At 38.3% G+C, this 12431-nt stretch overlaps 1 long non-coding RNA gene across 1 annotated transcript; it reads right to left on the reverse strand.

The window, feature by feature from the left end:
* Positions 1–4294: 4294 nt before the first annotated feature.
* LOC138719546 (uncharacterized) lies at positions 4295–11800 on the reverse strand. The gene is made up of 4 exons (XR_011337229.1): positions 11681–11800; positions 10343–10434; positions 5111–5219; positions 4295–4416 (listed from the first exon to the last, which is right to left on the reverse strand). It is a non-coding gene; the product is annotated as an uncharacterized lncRNA (long non-coding RNA).
* Positions 11801–12431: the final 631 nt, after the last annotated feature.

Below are 12431 nucleotides of genomic sequence, written 5' to 3' on the forward strand. Positions count from 1 at the left end.
TTGGAGTAGAGATCAAGTCAATCATTGAAGTGTATTCAAACACATGTCAATGGCAACTGTAGAATCAATGACTTAGCAGACTTACTGTTTTCCAGATCTCCTGTGAAGTGAACCTAGAAATACTATACTTCTAGTAGTGATGTTATATTTTACAAATTGATTCTGCCCAAGAAGGTAGACATACTTTCCCAAGGCAGTCAAAACAAGATTATATTTGCTTTGAAAATGTCCTTACCACCTACATATCTGCATTTGAGCGAATTAGTTTGGTAACAACAATATTTGCTGAAATAAATCAATTTAATGTGGACAGTTACTTGCAGAATGATCATTTAAAATAGATAGTTATGGATGTCAAAATTGGGAAACTGATACCAACAGCAATGCTCATCCAGTCGTGAACACAATAGTTGTACATAGGGTCAAAAAAGCCTAGAACATAAAATTCTCAGTGAATGGCTTGCAAGTTTGCTACTAATCAATAAATTTCTGCAATACCTGATTTTTAAACCAAAAAAATCACAAACAAAGCATAAGCAGCTTTGAACACACACACACACACACACACACAAAAGAAAATACACATGGAACACTGTAGCACTCACCTGTGTTCTCAATGGTATTCTAGTATTCCTGTTCATCAATATTTAGACAATCTATTCTGAATATACAAATTAACAGAGTTTTCATTCTGTGCTAGTGAATTCCACAGTATAAATATCATATTCTAGATCTCCTGTGTAGAACAGTGATTTTGTACTTAGTGGAAAGAGTAGCTGAGAGGCTGTCCTCAATTTATAATGGTAAGGCATTCTGGCAATTGGATGAAATACTGAAGGACTCATGAAAGTGGTCCAATATTATTGGCTGGTGCTAACTTTCCTTTCAGGGATTGATTCTTTTTCATTATATATCTAGCTGAGTGCAGATGTACAGAATAACAGCCCATGGCATTGAACAGAAAGATGAAACTCAATAAAAACTGGGGATGAGAAAGAAAATTCACTTTTAGTTTGTGTTAGCTGTTGGTACTATGAACACAGTGACATGTTTTTATCACATAAGAGCAAAGAAAGTCAAAGTGGAATGTTTGCTCCTTAACCCTCACTCTAATTTATGTGACATTGAAAATATTCTATTTTCTACAATATCTGCATGTCTTTGTATTGTCTAAAAAGCAACCCTAGAGTACAGATAATTTTGGCAGAGCAGATTTTCTGTAGGCCTGGATGTGGAATTGAATTATATTTATACATGATGACCTTCCTGGTCATGAATTTTATCATCTGTATCCATGTGGGAGGCAAGAAGAAAAATAATGCTGTAAATTTAAGGTCTTCCTAGAATCTCCCCTTCCTTTCTCTCAGTTTTCATAATAAAAGGAGAAAACAAAAAAAACCCACCCAAAACCACAAAAAAGCAAAGTCTCCCTACTCTTAATATACCTGATAGTGCACCTGAAATTCTCACCTCTTATTATTGTGCCAATAGATAACAAATGTGCACTTTTAAAAATCCGAGATAACATTTGATTTACTCTTCTGAATGTAATTGCAGAATAAAAATTTCTGCATGGAATTTATTTCAACAAGATGTTTTTAAAATTCCTCAGACAATATTGTATTCATGTAACCATTGTGCACAAATATCATATATTGTGCATGTTAAATTATTAGTAGAATAAATCATACTTTTTTGTACTGCAGAGTGAATTATTATACTCCTATCTTCATGCTTTCTTTTACTGCTGAGTAGTTCAATAAGCAAACGTAGCAGAGATTCATGATTTTTCCACAAGACAAAAAAATTTGCTTTAGTTACTAGTTCTATTATTTCTTCTTGCACGTTCCTTTTCCAGACATTGAAGTAATACATAGTCTTGTCCAAAGACCACCTGTTATTTCTCCCAGAAAGGAATAATATTGTACCTATATTTGGAATAAAATACATATAATATTGCCAGAAGATATTTTTCTGAGTAAGGTCCTTTTCTTCCCCCATATTTTAATCAAAATTACAGCAAGAGAAATTAGTGAACAGAAAAGTTAGGATTTTACCCACAGTTAGCAATATAAAATCATGGGAATAATAGAAATAGCAACATTTCTGTAACTTTACTTTAAACCTCATTAACCACAATTTCTGAGGATACGCTGAATGACCCAAACGTTACTCAAAAATGTTAGAAGTCAGCTACATAAGAGCACTATGGCAGGGTGCAAAAACCAGCAAGCCAATGAAACCAGCTGCAGCATACAAATAATACAGAGAGGGTAATTAGTAACATGTATTGTGAAAAATAACGTTTTCATTTGGCTTTGGTTCCATAAGCAAGAAACTGTGCAGCTGTCGTGTGCAAGCATGCATATATAGACATGGTGATGCACACATGAACACACTCTTGGTTGTCCGATGCCTTCTCTATTTTTGACAACCCTTTAAATGTATTTTCTTTTTTTATCTATAGTCACATTTAGACACCTCATGCAACCAGGCTGAATAATGACACTGAAGTAACTAAACATGGTGGGAATACTATGTTTCACTTTAAGCCTCAGTCTGCACATGAATCACATAATTATATACAGCAGTATCACACAGTGTATGAAACTTCCCTCATTTAATATTGTGAGCGTCTGTTAGAAATAAGAGGTAAGCAAGGTGAGTTCAATAAAAGATAAGGAATTGAAAAAAAGAAAAACAAATCTCAAAAAAACCCTAAAACCCAAAAACTTCTTTCATGCATTAAATGCATAACATACTATTCTATTTAAAGTTGGCACAACAACCCTATGCAGTGCAAGACACTAGGAGAAGTCTGTCTAGAAAGCTGCCTGGAGGAGAGCGACCTGGGGGTGTTGGTTGACAGCGACTGAACATGAGCCAGCAGTGGCCCAGGTGGCCAAGAAGGCCAATGGCATCTTGGCTTGTATCAGAAACGGCGTGAGCAGCAGGTCCAGGGAGGTTATTCTCCCTCTGTACTCAGCACTGGTGAGACCGCTCCTTGAATCCTGTGTTCAGTTCTGGGCCCCTCACCACAAGAAGGATGTTGAGGCTCTGGAGCGATTCCAGAGAAGAGCAACAAAGCTGGTGAAGGGGCTGGAGAACAGGCCTTGTGAGGAACAGCTGAGAGAGCTGGGGTTGTTTAGCCTGGAGAAGAGGAGGCTGAGGGGAGACCTCATTGCTCTCTATAACTACCTGAAAGGAGGTTGTAGAAAGGAGGGAGCTGGCCTCTTCTCCCAAGTGACAGGGGACAGGACAAGAGGGAATGGCCTCAAGCTCCGCCAGGGGAGATTTAGGCTGGACATTAGAAAAAAATTCTTCACAGAAAGGGTCATTGGGCACTGGAACAGGCTGCCCAGGGAGGTGGTTGATTCACCTTCCCTGGAGGTGTTTAAGGGACTGGTGGAGGAGACACTGAGGGGCATGGTTTAGTGGTTGATAGGAATGGTTGGACTCGATGATCTGGTGGGTCTCTTCCAACCTGGTTATTCTATGATTCTATGACATAAGGGTAAAAAAAAGGACAATAAAATTATTCTCAAGGCATATAGTGACAATGGAAGATGAACTTCTGCCTGTGAAAACTTGCTGTCTTGGATATGGCTCACTTGGCCTTATTGAAGTCATTGGGGAGGTTGAGCAGATTGATGTGAGATGCAGAATTATGTAGTGGAGAAACTCTGTGAGGGCAAGTAGGTCTCGTGATGCACTAGCAGGATTTCTGTAGCATAGTGGATCTCCTCTCAAGATTCTGTGGGAAGGATTCAAATACGTGGCTCTAACTACCATCCCACAGGGTGCAGATCTCCACCAAGTCCTGTATTGTAACTGCCAGTTACAATGCAGGCATCCTGGATATCTTACAGTACCTACAGTGATGCTGGACACCTATACAGGGACAAGCAAACTTCTGTGAAACCAGCTCTCCTTCACAGAGCAATTCATGCACTGAGATCATCCTAAATATTTACAGATTGCTTTGAAGACAACATTAAAATGTTACTGAAGAAGATATGGAGATGACAAAGTTTGACAGAACAGCTATTGAGACATTACTAAGCACAGAAAAAAGGCATGTATCAGAAAGTCTTTGGGGACAATTTTGCTTAAATAAAACAGAAAAAGTCTGCAATACATATATACTACATGGGTGACTATTATGGAAAGGAGTGATAGAGAATTTAAGAGTCATGAGAAAGAAAAAGTACAAGATGCCGACTTTGCAGCCAACAATATCATATTTAGATCATAGACTTAGATGCCTTATATATGGAGATGTTACTCATTTAGGTATCACTCACTAATGCTTCTGCTCTCTCATGTTTACCAGAGCTCTTTTCCAGGTGGGTCTGAATTAATCTTCACAGTGTCTTGGAGTCATTACTTCTCACTAGTTACAGCCTTCAGAGCTACCTGTATCATGACAAATTCAAGTCATAAGTAACAAGAAGTACCAGGTTCTTTGAGCTGTCACAAATATTTTCATAATGATAAGACTGCTTCTCACTTGCCAAGAAAAACCTGCCCTCAGAATATTTAGTAGAAGTGGCACTGAAATAAGGTCAGATTCATTTTGGGGCCAATAGCTGGGGAAAAACAGCCTCTGACCAGTTTAACTTTTAATGTCTATCTCCTTTCTCTGGAATAGCCAAAATTAAATCCCAGGATCCAAACACATCAGTATGTGTAGGTTCCAAGATCAATGTGAAGATCTCATGAAACTTCAATTTGCATCTGAACTGTTCCTAAAGGTCTATGCAGACTCTCCCCTAATTTCTTGTGGGTCACCTCCATGAATATGAAGTATCTATAGGACTGGAAAGACATTTCAACAACCTCCTCAGGCTGGAAAAGAAACTCCACTTGTCTGTAAGGTGCAGGGATTAAGCACGTTAATGAACAGGATTTGCCAATATTTTGTTTGTTAAAATAATAAAACACAGTTCATTTGTATTTCTGAAATCATATATATGAAACACTTAACAAAATAACATTGAATGTAAAGCCTTGACGGCTAACAAATTTATTGAATATATTAACAACTTCCAGAATTTAAGCAACGCACACAACCTATGTAGATGAGTCTCTGAAGAGTTTTATGACTTACCATTATTATCAATATTAATAATTCAAGATTCCTCTCCAGACCTTGCCCAGTGAGCTTCATGCCCAGCCATCTCCTGAGAGTGCAAACAGGAATGATTTGATTTCCTTTCCTGTAATGGGAATGGTCAGCTGAGCACCACTTAAATGCATGCAGTTTTGGGTGAGTGTGATCTGAACAATATTCTCGTTGAAAATAAAGTAATGTAACCGTTCTTATTCTCAAACAAATTCAGAGAAACACATCTAAACTGCTTTATTTAATTTATGACCAGATTTTTGTGGCCCAGAAGATTGCTTTGCTGCACAACAAGCATTCTCCCATCTTAATGTTGGTGTTGTATCTTACTTCAGCGAGTCAACTTGGACAGGTTTTGAGAATTCAAAAGTGATGATTCTGGCAGGTAGTCACTGAACAACTACTGAATGTTCCTTTCGATGTATGGTTTAGGCAGCTGAGCTAGGAAAACCAGGAGGCAGCTGCCGTGGAGACAGCGACAGCCACACAAAGTGGCTCTAGATCCATGAAATTAAGCAGCTAACAAAATCACCACTGCATTGCTATACATTTATGCAAAGAGTTTGTGAAAATCCTTATAATACCGGACCTACAGGCCACTCTCCTATCTGGCTTCCTGGCTGTGCTGCACCAATGGTTGCCAGAACAGCAATTTGCTAAGTTGTACAGGGCAGCTGTGAAGCTGAATTGCTCTCTATGGCCCATTCTTTCCTGTGCAGTTGTACTTTCTCACTTCTGATACCAAGAGGAAGTTCCGTAACCACGCAGAAAAGGTCTCCAGAGCAGCTCACAGCCTTGAGTTCCTACAGGTTATGATTCAGGGAACTCATGAACAGGAGATAAAGTAAAATTGAAAAAATTATAATATAGTGAGACAGCAGTAAAAACACTGAAGGTAAAAAGTAAGGAAAGACAATTTAAACACACTGTATAAGGTCTCCATGTACATGTCATGTGTGTATATACCTGGATATGCGTGCAGAGGATTTGTGGGAAACAGCCCAAAAGAAACAAAGAATTGCTGATATGGAATCACATATTAAAATTAAAAAACCCCATAAAAATTAAAAGAAATTTAGTAAGGATAACCCACTTCTCTGGGGAAAGGCTTAACAAACTCAAGAACAAATCACAGTGAAACAAAATCTGCAAGAAATCCTCTGCAGGTTGGATGGGCACATACATCAAGAAGATCATAAAATTAGGAAATTCTCTGTAGAGTAGGTGTGCTCCCACATGCAGTAATTCTTGGAATAAAGCTGATAACAGTATCAGAAGATGAAACTCAAAAATATACATGTACCACAGAAAGAGAACAACATATGCCTCTGCAGAGACATCCCCTGAGGAATATTCCTCATGTGATTGTTTTCCTTGTTCTCAGCTATAGAGAACACTGAAAATCTACCATTTCCCTGAGAAACTGAAAGTCCATTTTATGAAACATAGATAATATTTTCTTCACTACATCCTCAGACCCAGCAGGTACATATTTAAGGGAGGTGCCAGCATGGACAGGAGGCTGTTCACTCCTGCACACTCCCAATAGTAACCACATACCCTTGACTTCAGAGAAACACTCCTACACAGAACATTTCTGAAAGATATCCCTTTCAGGAAGGTAATACAGCCATGCTGAAACCCTCCATCCACTGCAGTCATGGGGAGGTGGCACCTCTCTGGGTATATGCTCATCCCTTCCTTACTTCAGGTCCCTTCCAGAAAGCTGTAGTATCAGCTCACAGCAGCGGTACCAAAGATTTGCTGAAGGAAATCCCCAAACTACAAAGTCAATTCTTGATATAAATTCTCTGACTGGACTGTGATGATACTTTGGTCTCTCATCATGTTTGGTATTTGCCATGCTATATTTTCGAGTCCTTTGCTCAATTAGAATTTTGGCCTGAGAGCTATCTCAGCCATCTCTTGTTCACATCTGACAACTCTTATGAGAACAGGTTAATAATTCACAGGAAAAGTTGGGTCAGCCTTCCTTTGAATATGTGCAAGCAATGTTTAACAAGTCTTTGACAGCTGTGGGAAATACTTAGCTTTTCTAATAATTTTAAAGGCTGAATATTTTTTTTTAAGTATTCTTTTATAGGAAGTCAATCCTAGACTCTTTCCCTTGGTGTTTTCTCCTATGAGTGGGGTGGTATTTTCAAAGCTATCAAATGGAGTTTCAAGGGAAAGGCTTTTTATCACTCCTTTGATAACTACATATTTCATGATAGGAGTACAGTGTTTTATTCAAAGACAGAAGGAGTAAAAGCTCTCAAGAGAAATCATGGAATACGTTACCTTCCTCCAACATGTTTGGCAATTTGGATGCTACATTCACTGTCATGATTTCCATGTAAATAAAAAAATATGTTAATGGGGAAATCAGAGAAGAATTACATGTCCCTTCTCTCTGTTCTCCTTAGTTTTGCAACATAAGGTAAACCAACACTGGCTCACTGTGTATGATATTTTTGAGTTGTATTTTTACCACAGCGATGGTATGTGTATAACATGAGCATAACTACTATACAGGAATACATGGTTTGACAAGACAGTACCATACATGTTATCTAAAAAAAAATATTTTGAAATATTTTTGTACACTCTTAATACCAGCAGAGCTGTATTGGTTCTTTCTCTTGAAATTTCACAGTAAATTCATATTTTATCTACAGAGGTAAGAACAGTTTGCATTTCTTTTTAAACAAATGGAAGATGGAAAAATCTAATAACAAATAGACAAATCTGTAGTAATACACATTATATATGCTAGAAAACCAGGGAATAATATGAAAATGCTCTTGACACTTGGTACCCCTTGGTACGAAGTGCAAGAGTCACTATGGCACTATTCTACACGCTTTTCTTATCAGGCATGGTAAGAATAATGCTACAGGACTGATGGGCCTAGATGACACAAGGCCTTTGGTAAGCGCATTACCTTTTTACCAGTCAGTTGTTTTGCTCATTTAATATAGGAGTTACTTAAAGTTTTGTTGACAACATAAAGTGAATTTTCTGCAATTAACAGAATAGGCAAAATGTACAATGATATATACTCATGAAATACATTCATGATATACTTATGACCTTTGTGAATAACATATCATAGAATCATAGAATAACCAGGTTGGAAGAGACCCACCGGATCATCGGGTCCAACCATTCCTATCAAACACTAAACCATGCCCCTTAGCACCTCATCCACCCGTGCCTTAAAGACCTCCAGGGAAGGTGAATCAATCCCCTCCCTGGGCAGCCTGTTCCAGTGCCCAATGACCCTTTCTGTGTAAAATTTTTTCCTAATGTCCAGCCTAAATCTCCCCTGGCGGAGCTTGAGGCCATTCCCTCTTGTCCTGTCCCCTGTCACTTGGGAGAAGAGGCCAGCACCCTCCCCTCTACAACCTCCTTTCAGGTAGTTATAGAGAGCAATGAGGTCTCCCCTCAGCCTCCTCTTCTCCAGGCTAAACAACCTCGTTGAGCCATTCCTCATAAGGCCTGTTCTCCAGCTCCTTTACCAGCTTTGTTGCTCTTCTCTGGACTCGCTCCAGAGCCTCAACATCCTTCTTGTGGTGAGGGGCCCAGAACTGAACACAGGATTCGAGGAGCGGTCTCACCAGTGCCGAGTACAGAGGGAGAATAACCTCCCTGGACCTGCTGGTCACACCATTTCTGATCCAAGCCAAGATGCCATTGGCCTTCTTGGCCACCTGGGCCACTGCTGGCTCATGGCCAGTCGGCTGTCAACCAACACCCCCAGGTCGCTCTCCTCCAGGCAGCTTTCTAGACAGACTTCTCCTAGTCTGTAACACTGCACAGGGTGGGTTGTTGTGCCCCAAGTGCAGGTAAAAGCTATAAATACAGGAAAGTAAATTAATTTAAAAAAAAAAAAAGAAAGATTTTTCAGTTTTCTTCCACATAATATTTTTAAAATTTGCCATTGTCAAACTGCACTTGAAAGGCTTCCTTGCCTTCCAGGCAGTTCTTGAATCATGTCAATGATTAGCACTACAGCCTCACGGAAATATGCAATAGTAGTGTCTGGGTTTTCTTTTTACTAACCTCCTCCACAAAATGATTTATCCTTCTAGTGAGTGATTAGACACTTAGATTTTTGAAGCTCCAAGGAGCTATGCATGCTATTTTCCTACTTCTTGAAAATGAAAGCGACAATCAGAGCACGTAAGTAACTTGAGCGCCAGAGTCTTCCTTGCACATAAAATCTAAAACATACTGCAGCAAGAGCCTGCTAATCTGCCTGCAAGTTCACATTAGCTTCTTACTGTTACTTTCAATAAATGAAAGTCATGGCACAAGATCCATAAAAATCAGATTTATGCAAGTTTAATAAGGCTCATTGCAAGTTATTTCTCAGATTTTCATGGTCTGGTTATCTTGGAAAGCATGCAGGAAAGAAAACAAAAACTCTCTCTAACACTGTATTGATGCAGCAGCACAGAAAACAAAGGCAAAACAGTAATTTCCTCTACTGTGCTGCAGAGAAAAGTCAACTTTTTTTCTCAGTGAGATGCTGTGAAAGCTTACATGGTGGGAAACACTTCTTTGTCATGTAGAAGCTTGGTGTTGTATTCAAAAGATAATCTCTTAATTAAATTGGACTTCCTGAGAAGTTGCTAAAGGCTATGTCATTGCTATCGTGCTGACGGGGCCATTGGTTGTGTTCCTAACAGCAAGTGGGCCTGTAACTCAGAGCCTTAAAGTACATTCCATTTCCCCAGAATTCATTTCACAATCAAAATATGAACTCAGTTATATTGAACTTATACTATTCTTGAACGAGGCCATACAATTCTTATGAAGAATTAGTAAAGCTGAACTGATAAAATCAGCACTCAGAAAGCACGCAGATCAGAAAGGCAGTAGTAGACAATGCAGCTGTTTAACACCATCAGCTTTTTACCTCATTTGTTGCTTAGTTAGTGAGTGGGAAATGGGAATGTGCAAGATATGACCAAATGTCAAGCAGTTACAGTAGCTCTGGTTAGTGACTTACTGAAAAAAAGACTGTAAAGATATGTCTCTCCAGCAGATAATCTAGGCATTCCTTGGGAAGCTACACTACTGTAAAAATTGAGGAGCTTTGAAACTGGAAATCAATGAGTAGTGTGGTATAGATATAAACCTGTGAGAAAACACATCTAAGACTGTGAGAAAACAGATATCAGTTACTCAAAGAGAAAAGTTGCACCATACCTTTCTGAATGAAATATGCACTTCTCTTCTTTGTGTCTCTTGTTGTACTTTTGTTCTTTTTGAGTATTTATTGGGCAATTATCCTGCAGCAGCTGAACATCTCAAGTTTATATGTATTACTTAAAATGTTTTGTCAATGTGCCTTCTTTATTGATATAAAACTATGAGTAATTACATTACATGTAGTTAGGAACCATAATACTGCTCATCTAATACGCAGTATAAGCTGTTTGTCTTCTCAAAGCCTACACACTTCCTTTGTTTCCCTTTGTTTGCTGCTTCTGGTTTTATTTTGGATTAGAATTTCTTTAGAGAACAAACGTCATTGTTTAAGTTTGTTTTCACTGTAACAAAACTAGCAGAATAAAACAAAAATGTATGTAAAAGAGTGAAAGGGAGTATTTTTGTTTTTTTTTTTTATTTTTTCTTTCTTCTAAAAGAATTTTTTGACTTTTAAAATCATAGAACGTCTTGAATTGGAAGAAACCCTTACAGGCCATCCTGTCCAACCCCTCTGCGATAAACAGGGACATTTTCCATAAGATCAGGTTGCTTAGAGCCTCATCTGACCTAACCTTGAATGGTACCAGGGAAACGGTATTCACCATCCACACTGTAACTAAGTTTTTTCTTACGTCTAGTCTAAATCTACCCTCTTTTAGTTTAAAAGAATTACCTCTTGTTCTATTACAAGAGGCTCCACTAAAAAGTTTGCCCCCATCTTTCTTACAAGCCCTCTTTAAGTCTGCAATAAGGTCTCGCTGAAGCCTTCTTTTTTCCTGAACAACCCAAGCTCTTTCAGCCTTTCTTCACAGAAGAGTTATTCCATTCTGATTATATCTGTGACCTTCCTCTGGACACAACTCTGGCAGACTCAGGGACATATTACTTTCAAGGTGCAAACAGCCCCTACTCCATAAGTGTGACTATAGCTCCCCACTGTGTCATACAAAAGTGGATGCTTCCAACAAAGACTCACAGTTACTGGTCTTTTGGAACCTATAGAGAGAGGTGTGCCTTACTCCCAATTTACATTTCTAGTAGAAAAAGCCTTAGGAGACAACGATGTAGATATTTTGGTTTTCTTCACTGCATAGAAACTTTTTATAGTTTAATACTCCAGTAAGATCACAGTAGGCACAACACATTATTTTGTATTTCTGGATTCATTCTGTATTGTTTGTGCCATTTATACTACCTCTTTCCATGACTGGTGCACAGAAAATGGACTGTCACTGAGGTCTTATTCAATTTGCTCCTTAAATAATCTTCATAAGACTCAGCTGTTATCCCCCTTGTTAAAACTGATATTGTCATAAAAATTAGCGTATGACTCACCATGAACAGCAACAGTCTATTGACTACATAGGTTGCCAGGCATTCTTAGATAATAGGTGTTGTATATCTCTTCTCACTCCTTTGACATTAGAGAACATGATTGTCATGACAGAAGTTGACATCATAGTAACTGAAAAAAAAAAAAGCCAGATCTGAAAAAAAGACAGATAAAAGTAGTATTTCCATTGTTATAAAGGAAGCATTCATACAGTAGTAGAGGTCTCCTGAGTACGAGCCAATGACTTAATCTCTCATTAATTCCTCATAACTAGAAGGTGGCTTAGAAAAGAAATATGGGAAAGAAAACACAGAAGTCTAATAATTGGATTCACAGCTAATAAACATAAATATACCCTTTAGCCTTCTGTAAAGATCCATGCCAAAAACATATTCTTCATTTGGAAGATAACATGATGACTAAATATACAAGCTTTGGTGTTTTTCTTACCTGAAATATTTACAAGTTGTAACTTCTGCATGCATGAATACCACAAATTACATTTATGCTCACTGCATCTTTGTTAGAAAGTTTTGTACAAACTAGATACTATTTTCCTAACATATAAGCTCCACTGAATTAAAAACTGAGCAGTCATTTTGGGGAAGAAGACTGCAAGAACAATAAAAGCTCTAGAAAATACAACAATGATGTCACTGAACAGTTTCCAAGCAACTGCCACACATGATGTGCTAGTAGTGTTTTTAACAGCTTTGTCATATTCCAATAAGTATATTTTAATTACCACCATCA

Source organism: Phaenicophaeus curvirostris, chromosome 4 (genome assembly GCF_032191515.1).
Source record: "Phaenicophaeus curvirostris isolate KB17595 chromosome 4, BPBGC_Pcur_1.0, whole genome shotgun sequence".
NCBI classification, from domain to species: Eukaryota; Metazoa; Chordata; class Aves; order Cuculiformes; family Cuculidae; genus Phaenicophaeus; species Phaenicophaeus curvirostris.